The sequence below is a fragment of the Cebus imitator genome, unplaced genomic scaffold (genome assembly GCF_001604975.1).
Source record: "Cebus imitator isolate Cc_AM_T3 unplaced genomic scaffold, Cebus_imitator-1.0 Scaffold452, whole genome shotgun sequence".
Taxonomy (NCBI): domain Eukaryota; kingdom Metazoa; phylum Chordata; class Mammalia; order Primates; family Cebidae; genus Cebus; species Cebus imitator.
The window spans coordinates 963,589-979,843 of NW_016107767.1; the positions used below are offsets into that span (position 1 = coordinate 963,589).

The 16,255-nt window shown below is 33.5% G+C and overlaps 1 long non-coding RNA gene across 1 annotated transcript in view; it reads left to right on the plus strand.

Moving 5' to 3' along the window:
* LOC119468591 overlaps positions 1-16,255 on the plus strand; it is a 58,316-nt gene that overhangs the window by 16,263 nt on the left and 25,798 nt on the right. Inside the window, exon 2 of the long non-coding RNA XR_005197290.1 lies at positions 1,387-1,495. This is a non-coding gene — a long non-coding RNA (uncharacterized LOC119468591). The remainder of the gene's footprint in view (positions 1-1,386; positions 1,496-16,255) is intronic.

Below are 16,255 nucleotides of genomic sequence, written 5' to 3' on the forward strand. Positions count from 1 at the left end.
AAAAAAAAAAAAAAAAAAAAAAAAAAAAAAAAAAAAAAAAAAAAAAAAAAAGCAAAGAAAAAATAAATGGGAGAGTGTTGGAGCGTGTTCATTCAATGAGCACCTAGAAGAAAAAAGTGAATTGCATGAATAAATTCTCTCGTTAATACGATTTATTGTGGTTGTAATGGTGGGTTTAGTAAAGAAGCAAAGATAGTCTCCTACTCTCCAAAATGACCTGGCACTTCGACAGTTTAAACTACCTACTAAAGTTGGTAGAAACTGTATGCATCCATCACTGCTGCTTCTGTTGTGACCCTGGGGCCCTTCTTTTAGATAAGGAGTTATAGCAATATGTTATATAGCATTGGATTTTGACCATTGGTATATAAATTCTGATCATGTCAAGGTATCTTGTAGTGTTAATACACAGGTAAGTAATAATTTTAATATATTTAAGAGATTACAGTGTACATTGTGTTATTTGGTTCCTTATGCAGTAGGTATAGATCACTATCTTCATTTTTCTGATGAAGGCTCACTGGCTTAGAGAAGTAAAATGCCTTACCCGAGGTCACACAGTTAATCATGGTGGCAGGAGGCATAGAACTGGCCTCATGTCTAATTTATATTTATTTTATAGCTATTTATAGTTACCCAAACTCTATTAAAGATGACATTGTCTTAAGAAAAAGTACTTATGCAAAAGTAGAGTTAATATCTAGATTGTGTAAGTACTTAAAGTCACTGATGTTATAAATTAAGAAAGTAGGACAATTATTTACAATTGCTTTGGTTTATATATTTGAAAGATTCAGAATCCTTGTATCAGGTTGTTTTCATAATAAACAAGAAGCATATAAAAATTTTCAAGACCTTTTTCTCAGTGTTTTAATAAGTTTTATAATATTCAGTTTTTAGTATAGTCTACATTCTAAAATTAGTCTATATAGTCTGTATACTAAAATGAGAATGTTTTTGAAATATATTTTAAGACAAAATATGTATTTATGATAAATGTATTGGCAATTCTTAAAAAAGTGAATGAAGTAATAAATCTATCATTTAGTAAGTAATTTGTGTAAAGACCCCTAAAATCATTAATAGCATAACTTGAAATCTAAAAGAGCTTATTTAAAATATAAGCTTATTAGCAATAATAAATAGATTTTGTAATGAAATATTTACATTCTTACCCATTAATATCTTATTAATTAGAATATTTTAGACATGTACCAGTTTTTGCCAGGTTATACTGCAGTGACAATAAACCTCTAAATTTCAGTGACAACAATATAAGTTGATTTCTTGTTCATGTTACATGTCTATTGCAGGTTGACATGTAACACAGTCTCACATTATTGTTAACACAACCTTACATTATTGTTCTTTCTTGTATGGTCAAAGGGAAAGAAATACCGTGGTGGAACTACAAGATGGCATTAAAGTTCCTGCTTGGCAGTGCCACAAGTCACTGGGCTTATTTTGGGCTGGCCAAAGCAAGTCATGAGAATCAGTGAGTATTTTGAACTAATATTACCATCTACTACAAACATCATTATAATTCCTAGGCATGGACTCTGCTTAAGAGAAATATTGCAGTTTGTGTGTGTGTGTGTGTGTGTGTGTGTGTGTGTGCGCACACACGCACACACATAAAAATTGTATCTCATGGACAATATCTACATTTTTCAGCTTTTTTATTGTTGGCTGCCATTCTAATTTTTTTATATCAAAATTTCCCTGCATTTAAAAAAATGTCAGCAAATTATTGGAATCAAGACTTTGGCTTCAAGAAATAACATCCCACAGCCAACTAGTGTATCACAAGGGAGAAGCGTGTGTGTGGATACAGGGGAGTGTCGTAGAAAGTATGGGTAGAAGTACTGCTGTGTTTATGTGGAACTAGAAAGTTGTCAGGCATTATTCCCTCTCTTTCTTTCTGTACTTTCTTCTTTCCTTATTTCTATATGTGTGTTTTCTTCTTCTCTCTTTGCATATGGGCATTTCTCCCTACTTTTTTATTCATTTCGTACTCAGCAGCAGCACCATAGCCCCTTCGTTTACCTGTCTCAACTTTAGAAAACATCAAAGACTCAACTATCTTTTCTGAATACCAATTCTGAATTCCCAAAAGAGAGAAGCACCAGCTGGTAGGCTGTAAGTGGCCCACCAGTAATTTAAATCACGGAATTTAAATCTCTATGGATTAGGGGAGGTGAGAGGAGAAGTTTGTAGAAAGAAGATTGGACAGACAATCCAAAAGCTGTCTATTATTTAAAGATTAAATTTCTTACTAAAATTGGGAACTTCAGATTTCTTTTTTTAAATAATAATTTTCATGAATATGTTTTAAAGAAGTTTTCAGTTACGGTGTTTGGGGAATTCTGATAAGCACACTGAAAAAGCTTTAAAGTTAACGAACAGGGCAGTTCTGAAGCTGTTAAATTGTAAAAGGGAAAGCTATTGGATATACTTATGTTCTTGTATACACTTTGTTCTTTTCTTACCCCAGAGGCACTGTTAGGTCAATGCTCCCACTACACAAGTAGCCATCAGACCCAAGGCTACTGTTTCTCTAGAATAAGGGAGAAAAAGAAATAATTCCTCAACATTCTTTTAAAAAAGTATTTCAGTTTTTCTCAGACATTAAAATGTGCATTAAGTTTCTCTAATATAATTTCAATATTCTTTTAAATTCCATGAAGTTTAGCTGCACTGGCAAAGCAGATTAAATATATTGGTACATTATACTTTTTTCTCCATCTTTTGATTTAGAAAGTTTGTAAACCTAAGAAAGGTAGAGAGGCTAAAATAGTGTTTCCGTATATCCTTCAACTGGATTCACTAATTTTTGCCACATTTGCTTATATCTTCCTACATACATTGAACATGGTTTACTCAATTAAATAAAGATCAATTGATTCCCTCTAGAAGAACTTTATTGCCTTTATTTGGTACTTCATCCTCTGCTTTTTTTGGTCACATCGAAAATGCTCCTGTAAAAAATATAACTCAGTCTAATGTGAATAACCAAAATGGTTCAGGGGCCTTTTCAGTCACCTATTAAACCCCTCTGTTATGGCAAGAGATTTATTACAGCATAAGTATCACTTTACCTGTTGTCATTGGTTTGCACACAAAATGTCTTTAAATTTTGTGTTGATGCTTGCTTCCTTGACCACTATGCCCGAGCCATTTCATTTATTTTTATTTCTATTTATGCATACTAGAAAATGATTTAGAGTCAACAGCAGGTGGCAGTGCTAGCAAACATTGTGCTTTTGGTACATAAACAGCTTGGAAAGGAATGTCTTTCAATACCACAGGAGCAATACAATTAGTAAGGAGTCCTTAAATAAAGACCTGTGCTTATCTCCAATTAATTTTATTTCGAGAATTATTTTTGAAATCAGCTGAAAATTATGGATAAGTGTATTTAGAAATACTCGTTTAGAGACTGAGTTTTGTTATCATTGTGAGATCAAATAACAGAAAAACAGATTTGTTTTATCTTTGCTTCTGGCTAATTCGATAACCAGAAAAAAATGTGAATACTTAAGATTAGAAAGATTAGGTAGTTTGAATCTTGTTAAAATTTGCTGGAAAAATGTCACAGCAACATTTATTTTTATTGTTGAGAAGGTAGCTATGTATTTTGAAATTTTGTGGCAAACTTTAAAAAAGCTCTTATCAAGCAAAACTACTCTGATTCACCAGGATAACAAGCTTAAATTGCTCTTGACATTTATGGAAATAATTTTAAAAATCCTGTTTTGTTATAATTTGTTTCAAAGACCATAATTTTGTTGTAATTCACTTCTTTCATTTTAAAGAAAAGGAACCTGACAAGCAAGACATTTTTGTTTTCATTGAGGTATTTGGTTTTCACAACTTTTGTGTCATTTTACCAGAAACAATAAAGACTTTTTAGGAAGTCATATCAACAACTGTTTCATGTTCTTGGATTTTAATAGTTCTATACACATGTTTAAATAACTTATGGATTATTTAAATATTTGTATATTTATAGGTTCATATGTCATCTAGATATCAGATAAGAGCAGATTAGTTGATTTCTGTTACTAATTGATTGTTTAACTTATTAAGAACTTAGAACATTTAAAATTAGTGTAGAATTGAAAGTTCATGTAGTTTAATGAGATCATTGCTCCAATGGAGAAACTGAGGCCCAGGAGAGATTTCAGTGAAGAAGATACTTATTGGTATAGAAGGACCTTGTTACATTCTGTCTCGATTCTCAGGCTGTCTCAGGAAGAACTCAGTTGCAAATTATTATTTTATTATACTTTTAGAACAACTGCATTCAGTAGGTTCTGTTATTTTAATATGAAGAAAATTACTGATAAATATTCTGTCCTCACAAAGAAGCATGCATTTTAGCCATTTCTCTAATTAACTGGTTGGTCTCATATGCCCATTTGTTAAATGCATAATTGAAATTCAATGAGTCTTTCTGAACTATAGTTTCAGTGCTTTTGAGAAACACCCTATATAGTGGCAACTATTATTATTCCTACCTTTTAAGACTGACAAGTGAAAAAAACAATAAAATGTTTAAGTTACATTAAGATAAAATAGCAAGTCACCAAAAGATGTGAGGAGGACAATAGAACTCTTAGGTGTGATTGCGGATTCCCCAAGGAGCAGCCTTTTCCATGAAAAACAAACAAGACAGAATGAAATCTTAACATTTTCTTCAAGGATTACATTAGAATTAGGAAATGAGATGGAAACATTCTATGCATTGCATGTGGAATAAATCATTTTGAAATAGAAGCACATTGCCTGTTCTCAATAAGATATCAATGATTTATTGAAGTTATTAGTTAACTCAAACACACATTTTTTGGCATACTATTGAAAGTTACTTTTGATTACATTTTAATTATTAGTCCATTAAAACCTATTATTTATATACAATAGCTTTTTTATAAGGTTAAGCAAATCACTGTTTTTGAAAATTCTTGGGTCATGTGTGTAGCCAAGCAAAAGTGCCTTAGAAATAGAACTTTAGTTTGGCCTGTGGTAATCTATGTTTTAAATTACAGCACAACTCATTCCAAATCAATATAATGAATTGATTTGTAATGTCTGAGGCAGGACTGCTTTCTTTGGATTTTGTCTATTGAATGTGCACTGCAGTTAAAGCATCCTTTTTCTGCATAATTAAGTCTATGTTCTTGGCCTTTCACTGAGTTTAAACTGGGTTTAAAAAGCAGAAATGTAAGTTAAGGGAAAATTATGCACATCCATTATTCTAAGTCTTATAAATATTGAAGCATTTTTCCCTTTTAGTAAGAAATGGAAGAGAAAATAAAGCTGAATGCCCTGAACTTTAGTTCTCCTTTCTGAGGACATTTTAAACTATTTTAATCCTGGGAAGCATTGAACGTACTTCCCTCAAATGCCTAAATTGCCTGAATACACAGTAACATTTTTTATTCTTATAGAGATGGCAGTTTAAATTATGGTATATGAGAGTGAGGGAACAAGATCAAGATGGTGATTTGAATTCTGAAAATTCTGAAAAGATTTTGAGCTAATATATAAATGGAAAGAACTATTGTAAAAAATCAATTCAACTAACATTTATTGAGCACATGTAATAGCACCTTATATGCGGCAGACACTGGGTTAGTCACTTCATAAATAAATATCTTCCAATTTCACAACAACCCCATAGGTTGTTTTATCCCACATCTACATATTAGAAACTAGAAAGTCAAGTTATTGAACCTAGGATTAAAACATGAATCTTCATCATGATCTTTTGGTTCCAAAAGCAACACATTGCCTTGCTACCTACCAGTTGTCAAGTGCTAGAGATATAAAAATGAATAAACTCAGCTCTTGCCTTCAAGAAATTCATATGGGTGGTCTATTGGGAGAGAAAGCCATTCAAACAGTTTACATTATCGTGATAAATCCCAATATATAATGATGTACTATGGTAAGGAGGGAATTATTTCTGATAATGGGAGCTAACTGCGTAATCATTGAGATGTGAAAAGTATGTGCTGAAGACGTTTAAAGTAGTGTTGCATGGCTGATTTTGAAGGACCTGGAATTTTATGCTCAATAGCTTAGGACTCCTGTGTTATTCTGCTTTCTAACAACCATCATGATTGGTTTCCTAAATGGTTGTTGGTGCGAGTGGATTTAATAGTTTTATGTCTTTGAATATATATTTGAATGCTTTGAAACTCCAAATTATTGAAAATTAGTAATTCTCTAAGTTTGATTCCACCAGACTTTTGTAGGACAGGATACAGTTTACCAGGAGTTATTTGCAATTCTCATTAACCAAAAAATATTGTTTTATATTTTAAATATACTCATACTAACACAGTAGATTTCAGTTATCAATAATCATTGTAAAAGAATGCATACAGGATGAAGTACAGGTAGTATTGACTTGGCAACTTCATATCACAATTTTCAGGGTTTATGAAATATAAAGGGGATTTCAGACAATGTACATGCCTGCATTATGAGAGATGACTTTTAGAAGTTTAGATTTTTAAAAAATATAATTGTAGACAAATAATACTTTTGGAGCTGTCAAGAACCATCATGTTCTCAAGTATATATTTGCTGTCATTACATATGACAACTGATTGAATTACAAATAAGCAACCTCTATAAATAGATACCTTGCAAGGTTTGCAGATGTTGGTAAGTCCTATATTGTCAGCTATTGGAGATAATTATATTTTAAAGTAGAAACTCAAAATTTTAAATTTAAATTTAATTGTAATTTGGAAATCGATAGAATCTTTAAATACTTGGAGTGTCACCCTATATAATATCTTATTTCAGCTTGGAGATGTTGTATTTTCCGTCTCCTCAATGGATAATGTCTCCTATAATGTTATCCAGTTATATGGGATTTATTGCACTGTTGGTGAAGTGCTTTTTTGTGGCCTTAATATCAGTAGTTTTATTTTGAAACAAAAGTTGTTGATTTATGGGTGTATGTATAAGTTCTGAAATACTTTTCTGATAAAAAATAGGGATATAACATATATTAGGAACTTCAAACTCTTAGAGGGCTCAAGTTACAGGTTTTTCTTCAAGAAAAGATATTTAAAAATATGTAGCATCACCCTGGAAAGAAACAATTGCATAGAAATGCAACTGTTCTCCCCATAAGCACTGATACTGGCTCTTCCCACATCTGTACGGTTTTATCTGTTGTTTCTTTTCACCACAAAGCAGGTTTCCTTATCACTGTCAGAAGCATGAAATCAGACATCAAGCTTGCCATTAAAACTTTTCACATTTTTCCTAAATCTTTTCTAAACATGAAACTGTAATAGAAAGAAGATTTGACATCAGGAAAGAAATAAACAATATTTCTTTTTATTATGGATGTCAAAGATCATTAAATTTTTTTTTTTTAAAGACCTCTGGGTTAAAGGTGTTCCATATTCCTTAGACAATATATGAGTCAGTTGAGCTATAGTTTCTGTATCTATATACATGTGTGTGTGTTTACTCTTGTTATGGCTACTTCTTAATAAAAAAGAACCTCATTTCTGAGGTTCTTTGTAGGATATTGTACTGCGTTAGAACTCATTTTTATGCCTTGTATATATAAACAGGCCCAGATTTTTGACTTCACCATGGCAGTATTATGAAATAACTATGGTACCAAATGATAGCCTTACTATTGAATTGTTTGGTACCTAGGAGGCAAAAATCTTAAATTCTTATTAGCTTGTTAATATGTCAGATATAATTGGAAAGTATGAAGTGTTTCCTAATTATTACCCTAGTAACTCCAACTCTGTGTACTTTTGTTTTTTTTAAACAATGTAAAGATGTGTGAGCTTTGATTAGTATTTGGGATTACAAAATAACAGATTTAAGGGTATAAAGTGTGTAAATATCATTATTCTAATAAAAATTCAAATTTATAAGACGAAACCTTTGCATAGCCTTGAACAAATTTGCTCCCAATAGTGAAAATCCTAAAATGACCATTAGAGGGTGCAAAGGCATTGCAGAAATGAACAGAATATTCCTAGAACGAGAAATAACTGAGAGAAGTGTATCTTTGTGACCATGAAATACTTAACATTTCAGAAAACATTCAAAGCTTCCAGAGCATTTTGTCGAACATGAGATAAGTGTATGCTCATCTGAGTATAATCCTACTTTTCTTACTTGATTTCTTCTGAATGAGCAAGTTGTCACTATGTTGGTTCTTGAAAAGCTTAAATAAGATCAAATCAGTAAACCGATGTTAAAAGGGGATGTTAGATGCCGTTAGAGTTGCTACAATTGAAAAACCGAATCCAGGGTTTTATTTTTTTTTAGATCATAAATTATCATTTTAGAGAAATTTAGGTTATAAGTTTTACTCTTCATCTGTAAAGACAAACTTTTGAATGAGGAGAAAGAATCAATTCTTGAAAAAAAGAGGCTTTGGGAAAGTTTGGGAAAGAAAGACAAAATTGCTATAAGTATCTTCTAATTCAATATATAATGCAAAATTTGTATTTATTTTTTAATATGGCCATTAAGATTATTTTCTATGTCAGATGAAATAATTTTGTGGCAGATATCTATTGATTGACCTTAATAGGTTCTTTGCTTTTTTGAAAATTTTGAGATACGAACCCACCCAACCTAAACAAAATAACGAATCTAACATTAACTGTAAATATTAATAGATTATTTGACAGAAGGAACATGCAGGTTGATTCTGATATAGCATTTGTTTTAATAAGTTTTCATTGCATAGTCTTAGTTGGACAGAAAGGTGAAATTAAATTTTTTAAAAATTTTTTTGTTTGTTTTGTGATAAGTTTAGAAGAAATAGAAAACTGCATCTACTGTTATTTATAAGTGAGAGGAAATAAAATAATGAATATTGAATATTTAATTTTAAGGCTATATCTCAAATAACTGCTTTAGACATCTCTGTGATGATTTTATGTCATTTTTAAAAAATAAAATCAACTTTCAAAGTGAAATTTCACAGGTGTTAAGTCAATGGAAACATTTTATTTTGTTGTGGTGGGTTGTCATCTACTTAGAGATGCCCCAAAGCTCCCAGCATTCCTCATTTTCACACCATTGGGACCTTAGAACCACAGGAAGCACCTAAAAATTATCGTCCATATTTTATTTATTTTGATGACTATCCTCCTTATGGAGGAGCTGAATTAAGAGAGGATCTACTGTAAGGAGCAGTAACTAGTCATCTCAAAAAGTCCAGAAGAACAAATAATTTAGCTGTCATCAATTTATTCAATATTGAGTTACCATATGCCAGGCATTGGTCAACCTGATATATTTTAAGATTGATCAGTACTTAGTACTTAGAGTTTTAGGAAGCTGAACTTATTGTTCCTTTAGATTCTACTACTACTCAGAAGATATAAGATCTCTCAGTACCTTTAACAAATATTCCAGTCACTCCAGTAATTTCTGGATACTACAGAATTGAGTATAACTGAGTTATGAAAGGCAGTTGTATTTTCTAATTTAGTGTTGATATGAGCCTTCTGTGGCTCATTATGCTACATTGATACTCACCATAGTAGACAATTAATTTTGTACTTTGATTGCACAGATTTGATACTATTTTGACTTTTAATGCCAGGGAGGGCAGAGAGTTCCACACTGGAAAAAAAGGTTAGTGTTTAGAAGGAGTTGTGTTATACTGTGAGTATGCCTATTTTTTTCTCCCTCATAAGTCAGTGGGGACAGCCAAAGGTTATTTAATTCATTCCTCAACCTGTCCTAAGGACTCTCTGCCATCCTTCAAAGACAGATTGATATTTATCTTCTTAAAATGTCTCAAGGGAAGGAAAAATCTATAAGCTACCTTGGTGACCCATCTAAGTGTGGAATAACCCTCATACATTTATACAAGAAAGAATGAAGAAAATTCTAGTTTGACATAAAAGTCATCATTTATGACGAGTCACTCTGAGAATGAGGGGGCGACTGCACATTTCTTCTATTCCCTTATGGGGAAGATGAATGACCTCTTACAGCCTTAACTTTCCCCTTGTGTTCTGCTTGAAATAATCGTGATCCTGTGAATGTTAAATGAAAGAAAATCAAGAACAGCTGTCAGGCAACATATATAATTTTGGGAAAATGAGAGGTTGAGGAAGCCCCTGAATATCTTCCTCTTCAACATTTTTTTTTTTCATAATTCATAGCTTGCTTTCTGACTTTCCTCTGGTCACATCTATTTCTCCCAATTCATTTTCTCCCAGACTCTTGTCAGTGAATGTAAGCTTGAGTCATGACAAATCATGGCATTCAAGTGCACAACTCTCTAAGGCTCTGTCACAGAAATGAGGCAATTAAAGAAGAGGAGGAGGAGGAGAAAAGGAAAGTGGAGGAGCCGACTTAAAGTGAATGAGGCTGAGGCTAGGCAGGCCTCAAATCTGGAATGCTCATCTCAGTCCTACCTTGGAAGTTGATGCCCCAGGGGTAGGGTGAATGGATGATGGGTGAGGGGAATATATTTCCAAGAAGAAAATAGACAGAAAATAGAAGGAACCTCAATATAACATTAATACATCTTTCTGTTAGATCTCAGGGATAACTATGTTTCCCTGGCCACACTTACTAGTTTGGAAATTGGAAGAAAACAAGATATAAAAAGCAACCAAAGCAGGAGTTAATATTTGAATAATACAGTAATTTTGGAATAATTTCTCTGGAGATGGTCTATTCAAGAGTTTTGTGGATATGATGCTATTTTAATGAAACCAGTATGAGAAATGCATCATATTATCACCTAATCAAGCTGTGATAATGTTTCCATTGGAAATTACATCAGTATTTTGTTCTGATTCCAGATGAAATTTAAGGTGTTGACTACCTACTATAAAGTCCAAAATTATCTGGATTATGGTTACTTTATTCCCTCCTCATGTTATAAGTTATGAATTTAGACTTCGGGGGCATTCTTGCTACTAGATTTTAGATTACCCGGATGAGAATTGTAGAATAAAACTTGTTTTGCATGCATGCATTTTTGCTTAGGAAACACTGGCTAGCTTTTTTGGGGGCCGAGAAGAAGAACATCTAAGCATATAAACAGCATCTATTAATATTGGACTTCCTTTGAAAAAGTTATATTTCAAAATTTTAAATATTTCAACTATTTAAAATGACTGGTTCCTTGAAGTTTCAAAATATTGTTCTGCATGCATAACCTTGAGCTTAAGTTTTACAGATTTAAGTTTATGTCCTAAAATAATGCAATTCTGGCTTAGTGATAGGGGATGGGAATGTAAAATGATTCCAAAATGTAAAAATGTTACTTTTTAACTTTCTTTTATAAAATATATTATTGAACCTTCTAGGTATTTTAATGAATCCCTTGTTGCCATGGACCCATCCTGGTTGTCTCCTAATGGGAACCCTACTTCCACTCTGTCTCGACTCTTAATTCATTCAGTTTGTTTTATTTATAGTGGCCAGCATTATCTATTTTTTTATTAATAGACTTATTTTTAAAGCAGTTAGGTTTATAGAACAATTGAGAAGAAAGTACAGAGAGTTCCTATATATCTCTCCAACCTCCCACAGTTTCCCTTATTACTAATCTGTTGCTACATTTTTATCACCAATGAGCCAATATAGGTACCTTATTATTAACCAAAATCCATAGTGGACATCATCATTTACTCTCTGTGTTTTAATCTTATGGTTTGGGGGTAAGAGATCCAAAATGGGTACCACAGGATAAAATCAAAGTGTAAGCACAGCTGCCTCCCTTCTAGAGGCTCTAGAATGTATTTTGTTGCCTTTTTCAGCTTCTAGAGGCCACCTGCTTTCCTTGCCCTGCAACTGTGTCCTCCTTCTTCAAAGCCAGCAGCATACCGTCTTCAACTCTCTCTGACTTTGACCCCCTGCTTCTTTCATCACATCTTCTTTGTCTATCTCCATGTCTCTTTCTGATTCCCATGTTATAAGGACAATTTTGATTATATTGGGCTCATCCAGGTAATTTAGGAAAATCTCCCATTTTCAAGATCCTTAATCACATCTGCAAATTCCGTTTTGCCATGTAAGGTAACATATTTACAGGTTTGAGGGATTCAGATGTGGACATCTTTTGTTGGCCATTATTTTTCAACTAGATGAACTCTCTTATATTTGTAGGTCACTTACGGATTCCCTGTCTTCAGCAATTATTTGATTACATTTGGATCTAATCCATTTACTGTACCACTTATTCATCATCTATTGTTGTCTTAATGGACTTACTTTTCTCCTTATCCAATTTATATTCTATGGTCCTTTACCGCAATTACTCCCCAGAAGATATTTTCAACACCTCTCTCCCCCATCCTGAACCCTCTCCTGCCTTCTGTAATATTCATCAGGCTGTGTCCCTAGTTAAGTCCAACCAACTCTCTGCCTACCTACTTTGCCCCTGTCCCTGCACCTGAGCAGCAGAATGTGGCTAGGAAAAAACTCACAGGTTCAGGAGTAATCTTATCCCCTTCCTCCTGTTTCCTTGGATGCCGGGCGACTTAAATAACAACCTGTCTTGTCTCTGGCTTCTCATTCACTCTGCACTGAATGGGGAGTTGTGACTTTATTTACTTGGGCGTTTGAAAGGAGGGATTGGAGCCTCTCCCGCCTCACCCTTGGGATCTGGCTGCTTGCAGGAAGTATGAGGTCCCCTTAGCTCTGTGCTATGCTGCTATGAGAGGGCTCTGACCCTGTGGGGAGTTTTCAGTTTTCCAGCACCGATAATAACTGTGTTGGTGAGCCTACCTAATTTTGGGGCTTTAATATTAGGAAGTTCACTTGCTTACAGATATCAGACATATTTTCCAAAATCAAAATAAAATAAAAGTAATATCTAGTTTCCTATTTGCATTTTTCTCACCTTTTTTTCTCCGTTGAGAGAAAACTCTGAATCCCTTGAAACTCTCACCACTCTATCTACGGTAGCCACTCTCAATTGCTTTGTCCTGAGTGATTCTTCTTCATAATGCTTGACCTATGTATTTATTTGTTTGCTGTCTGTTTCCTTTGCTACATATAAGGTACATGAGGGTAGGATGTTTGTTTTAGTCTGTTCCTAGAACCTGGAACAGTCCTTGGCTTATAGCATGTTTTGAATGTATATTTGTGGAATGATTATTGAGAGGAAGAATGTGAGAACATTTTCAGTATCATCTGAAGGTTCAATTTTGACTCTTGTAATTTTATTTTGCTTTATTACAAATATGTCAACTCTCAGTTTTCTAAGGAAGAGGTAATTGATTTGGAGATTAAGCATGGTAAAATGTAATAATATTTCATGTGTTAAAAGTTAAAGCAACTACAAATCAGCAAAAAATTCTTCATGGTAATTTTCCATGAAAGTTTATAATAACTAACATATCAAATTGTGTTTGCTTTAACCTGGGGACATTCTTTTCTTTGTCAATCAGAGGTATAGAATAGTAATTTAAATGTTGGAATCCAAGCAAAAAAGCAGAGAGATTAATATTTTTAAAACCTCTGAAAATTAGAAAAAAAGGATAAGATTGCTCTTAAAAGCATGGTATAAAGTACAAATTGGCCAGGCACCACAGCTCATACCTGTACTCCCAGCACTTTGGGAGGCCAAGGCAGGCGAATCACATGAGGTGAGAAGTTCAAGACCAGCCTGGCCAATATGAAACCCTGTCTCTACTAAAAATACAAAAATTAGCTGAGTGTGGTATCAGGCACCTGTAATGCAAGCTACTCAGGAGGCTGAGGCAGGAGAATCGCCTGAACCCCGGAGGCGGAGGTTGCAGTGAGCTAAGACCGCACCATTGCACTCCAGCCTGAGTGACAGAGTAAGACTCTGTCTCAAAAAAAGAAAGAACAAAAAAACGAAGAAACAAATTTTGGTTTAAAAACAAAATTATTTTTCCCCTCTCTCTGAGTTCAACTGGATCGAAAAAATACAGATATAATAAGAGATCCTCTTTTGAAAGCCATAATGAAATTTGGCTTCTTGAGCAATGGTTAGAGAAATGCTACTAGACAAGACAAAAGTTAATTCCAATTGTCAAACTGAAAGATGCAACAGACATCTACTGTTCTTTTCTGGTAATAGACCCAGTTTTTCCTTCTGGGAGTTTTCCTTCTCCCATTTGCAGTCCATGTGATTGGCACGGGCCTGACTGCTCTCCTAGGTCCAGAGGGCATCACGAGTATCAAGCTTGAGTGATCACCACATTCCATGTCTCTGGCCACATTTACTGGTGAACATTTACTATGGACTCATGATCCAAGCTGTCCTGATTAATGCGAATGCCAGGACTTTTTTTGGAGCTCTTGGGAATGAAGTAAGCATTTTAGATGGAGTTGATCTGATTAGTAGGGTATAAGATTATAAAAAAATATTTTTAGAAAATAATAAAAAAGACTGTGGCTGCCAGTGGCTATGTTGCTTGAGGCAGGCCAACTCACGAAAATCCATTCTCTAAAAACTAATTATCTGAAATTAAATTTTTCTAATAAAAATTTGTAGTATGGAAAACATACCAATTTACCAAATCTTATTTATTTTAACAACTTGTAAAGATTACAATTTATACTGAGTGAAATACTTTTAAAAGCTTATGAAGATTACTAGGTTTTATTTTTCTTCATATAAGCAGTTCAAATAACATTCTAGTTGATGAATTCTAAAGATTATAGGGTTATTTTTCTTAAATATATGTATATTTAACATTTCAAAAGCAATATTTCATCACAATCAATAGCGTTTCATGTGAATGTTTTCCAATATCTGTTTACTTCAAATATTTTAATGTCTTTTTATATCATCAACATTTAAGCATTCTTAAGATCCCTCTGCCAATTTTCCATGTGACATTTAAACCTTAGTTTATTTCTAAAATGTCATAGCAAAATGTAATATTTGGGGTGACTTTTCCTCTCACTTTCTAGTTAATTTTAGGCTTTTGACATATCTTCTAATTTTAAGGATTTTTAGCCAATTAATTTTGATCCTTCAAATTATTGTATTTTTGTGTCACATGTCAAATCTGACATAGTAATCATAGAGTACATTATAGTAATAATTGTAATTGCTTCTGGACATTCTAATTTCCTAAACACTGCTTTGAATAATTTTACCTTTTTACGTCAAACCTCTTAGTGAGTTATTTCCAAGTTCATATACCTAATTATTTATTGTGAGAAATTAGAATGAGCATTCATTTCTTATGGATGATTTTTATGATATATTTTCTCTAATTTTTGGCATGTTTAATTTTATTTTGTCAATTCCTCAAGTGGCATATCAGCTTACTTTACATCTAGCCATTGTTAACCAAAATTTCTGAAAAGAGTTGACAGTAGACAAATTTATGTTCATGAATTTGCCTTTGGAAAAAAAGAATTTTGGTAAAATGATCTAATATCCTTTCTATCACAAAGGAGAGCCTTACTAATTATGACTTTAATGCAGAGCTGAGAGATAGAGACAGATTGCTGACAATCTCATTTGACCACCTGGATCCTGCTGTTATTGGAGACAGAGATTGCAGATTGGATTCCCAGGAATGTAAACTGTGAACTGGAGAATGGGCTCATAACATAGAGAGTATATTGGGAAGTGCCCTTGGGACTGACACCTGCGGAAGGGAAGTGAAAGAAGCCGGTTGGTCTGAGGAAGAAGTTGGACTGTGATGCACTGTCACCAAGGCCCACAGACAATCCCACTGGTGACTGGAACATGTTGGCTTGATCTAGTTCAACTCTTTTCCTAGCATCATGGGACCAGGGACACTGAATTATAATCAGAAGCTTGCATGAGAAACACAGAATGAGATGAGGAAATTGGAGACTTTTCAGCTCATGGTAAAACCTCAGGAATCTTGCACAGTGTAGGATTTCTGTCTGGTGACTGTTTATGTCTTCTAGATGTGAGGTCTCTCTTCCATGGAATGTGTTGGACAGAATCATAATGCCAATTCTACCTCCAAAATCCTCATTTTCCAGTTTCATTATTCACCATCAATATTTTTATGACAAAATTTAATTTTCCTTATTTTCTAGTTCTGGAAAATCCTCATCAGAACCTCTATCAGTTATAGCTCCTGTGTAAATCCTCTTGCCTTTGACTGTTACCACTAAACATATTGTTTCATAAAGACAAAGGGGCACATACATATTTTTCTTACATAGGAACTATACTATTTGTGGAGGAGGCATCTCCAACTAGGACTTGCACTTAGATTTTGTATAAAGTGGGGCCTGTTTTCTTTGAAGCCCA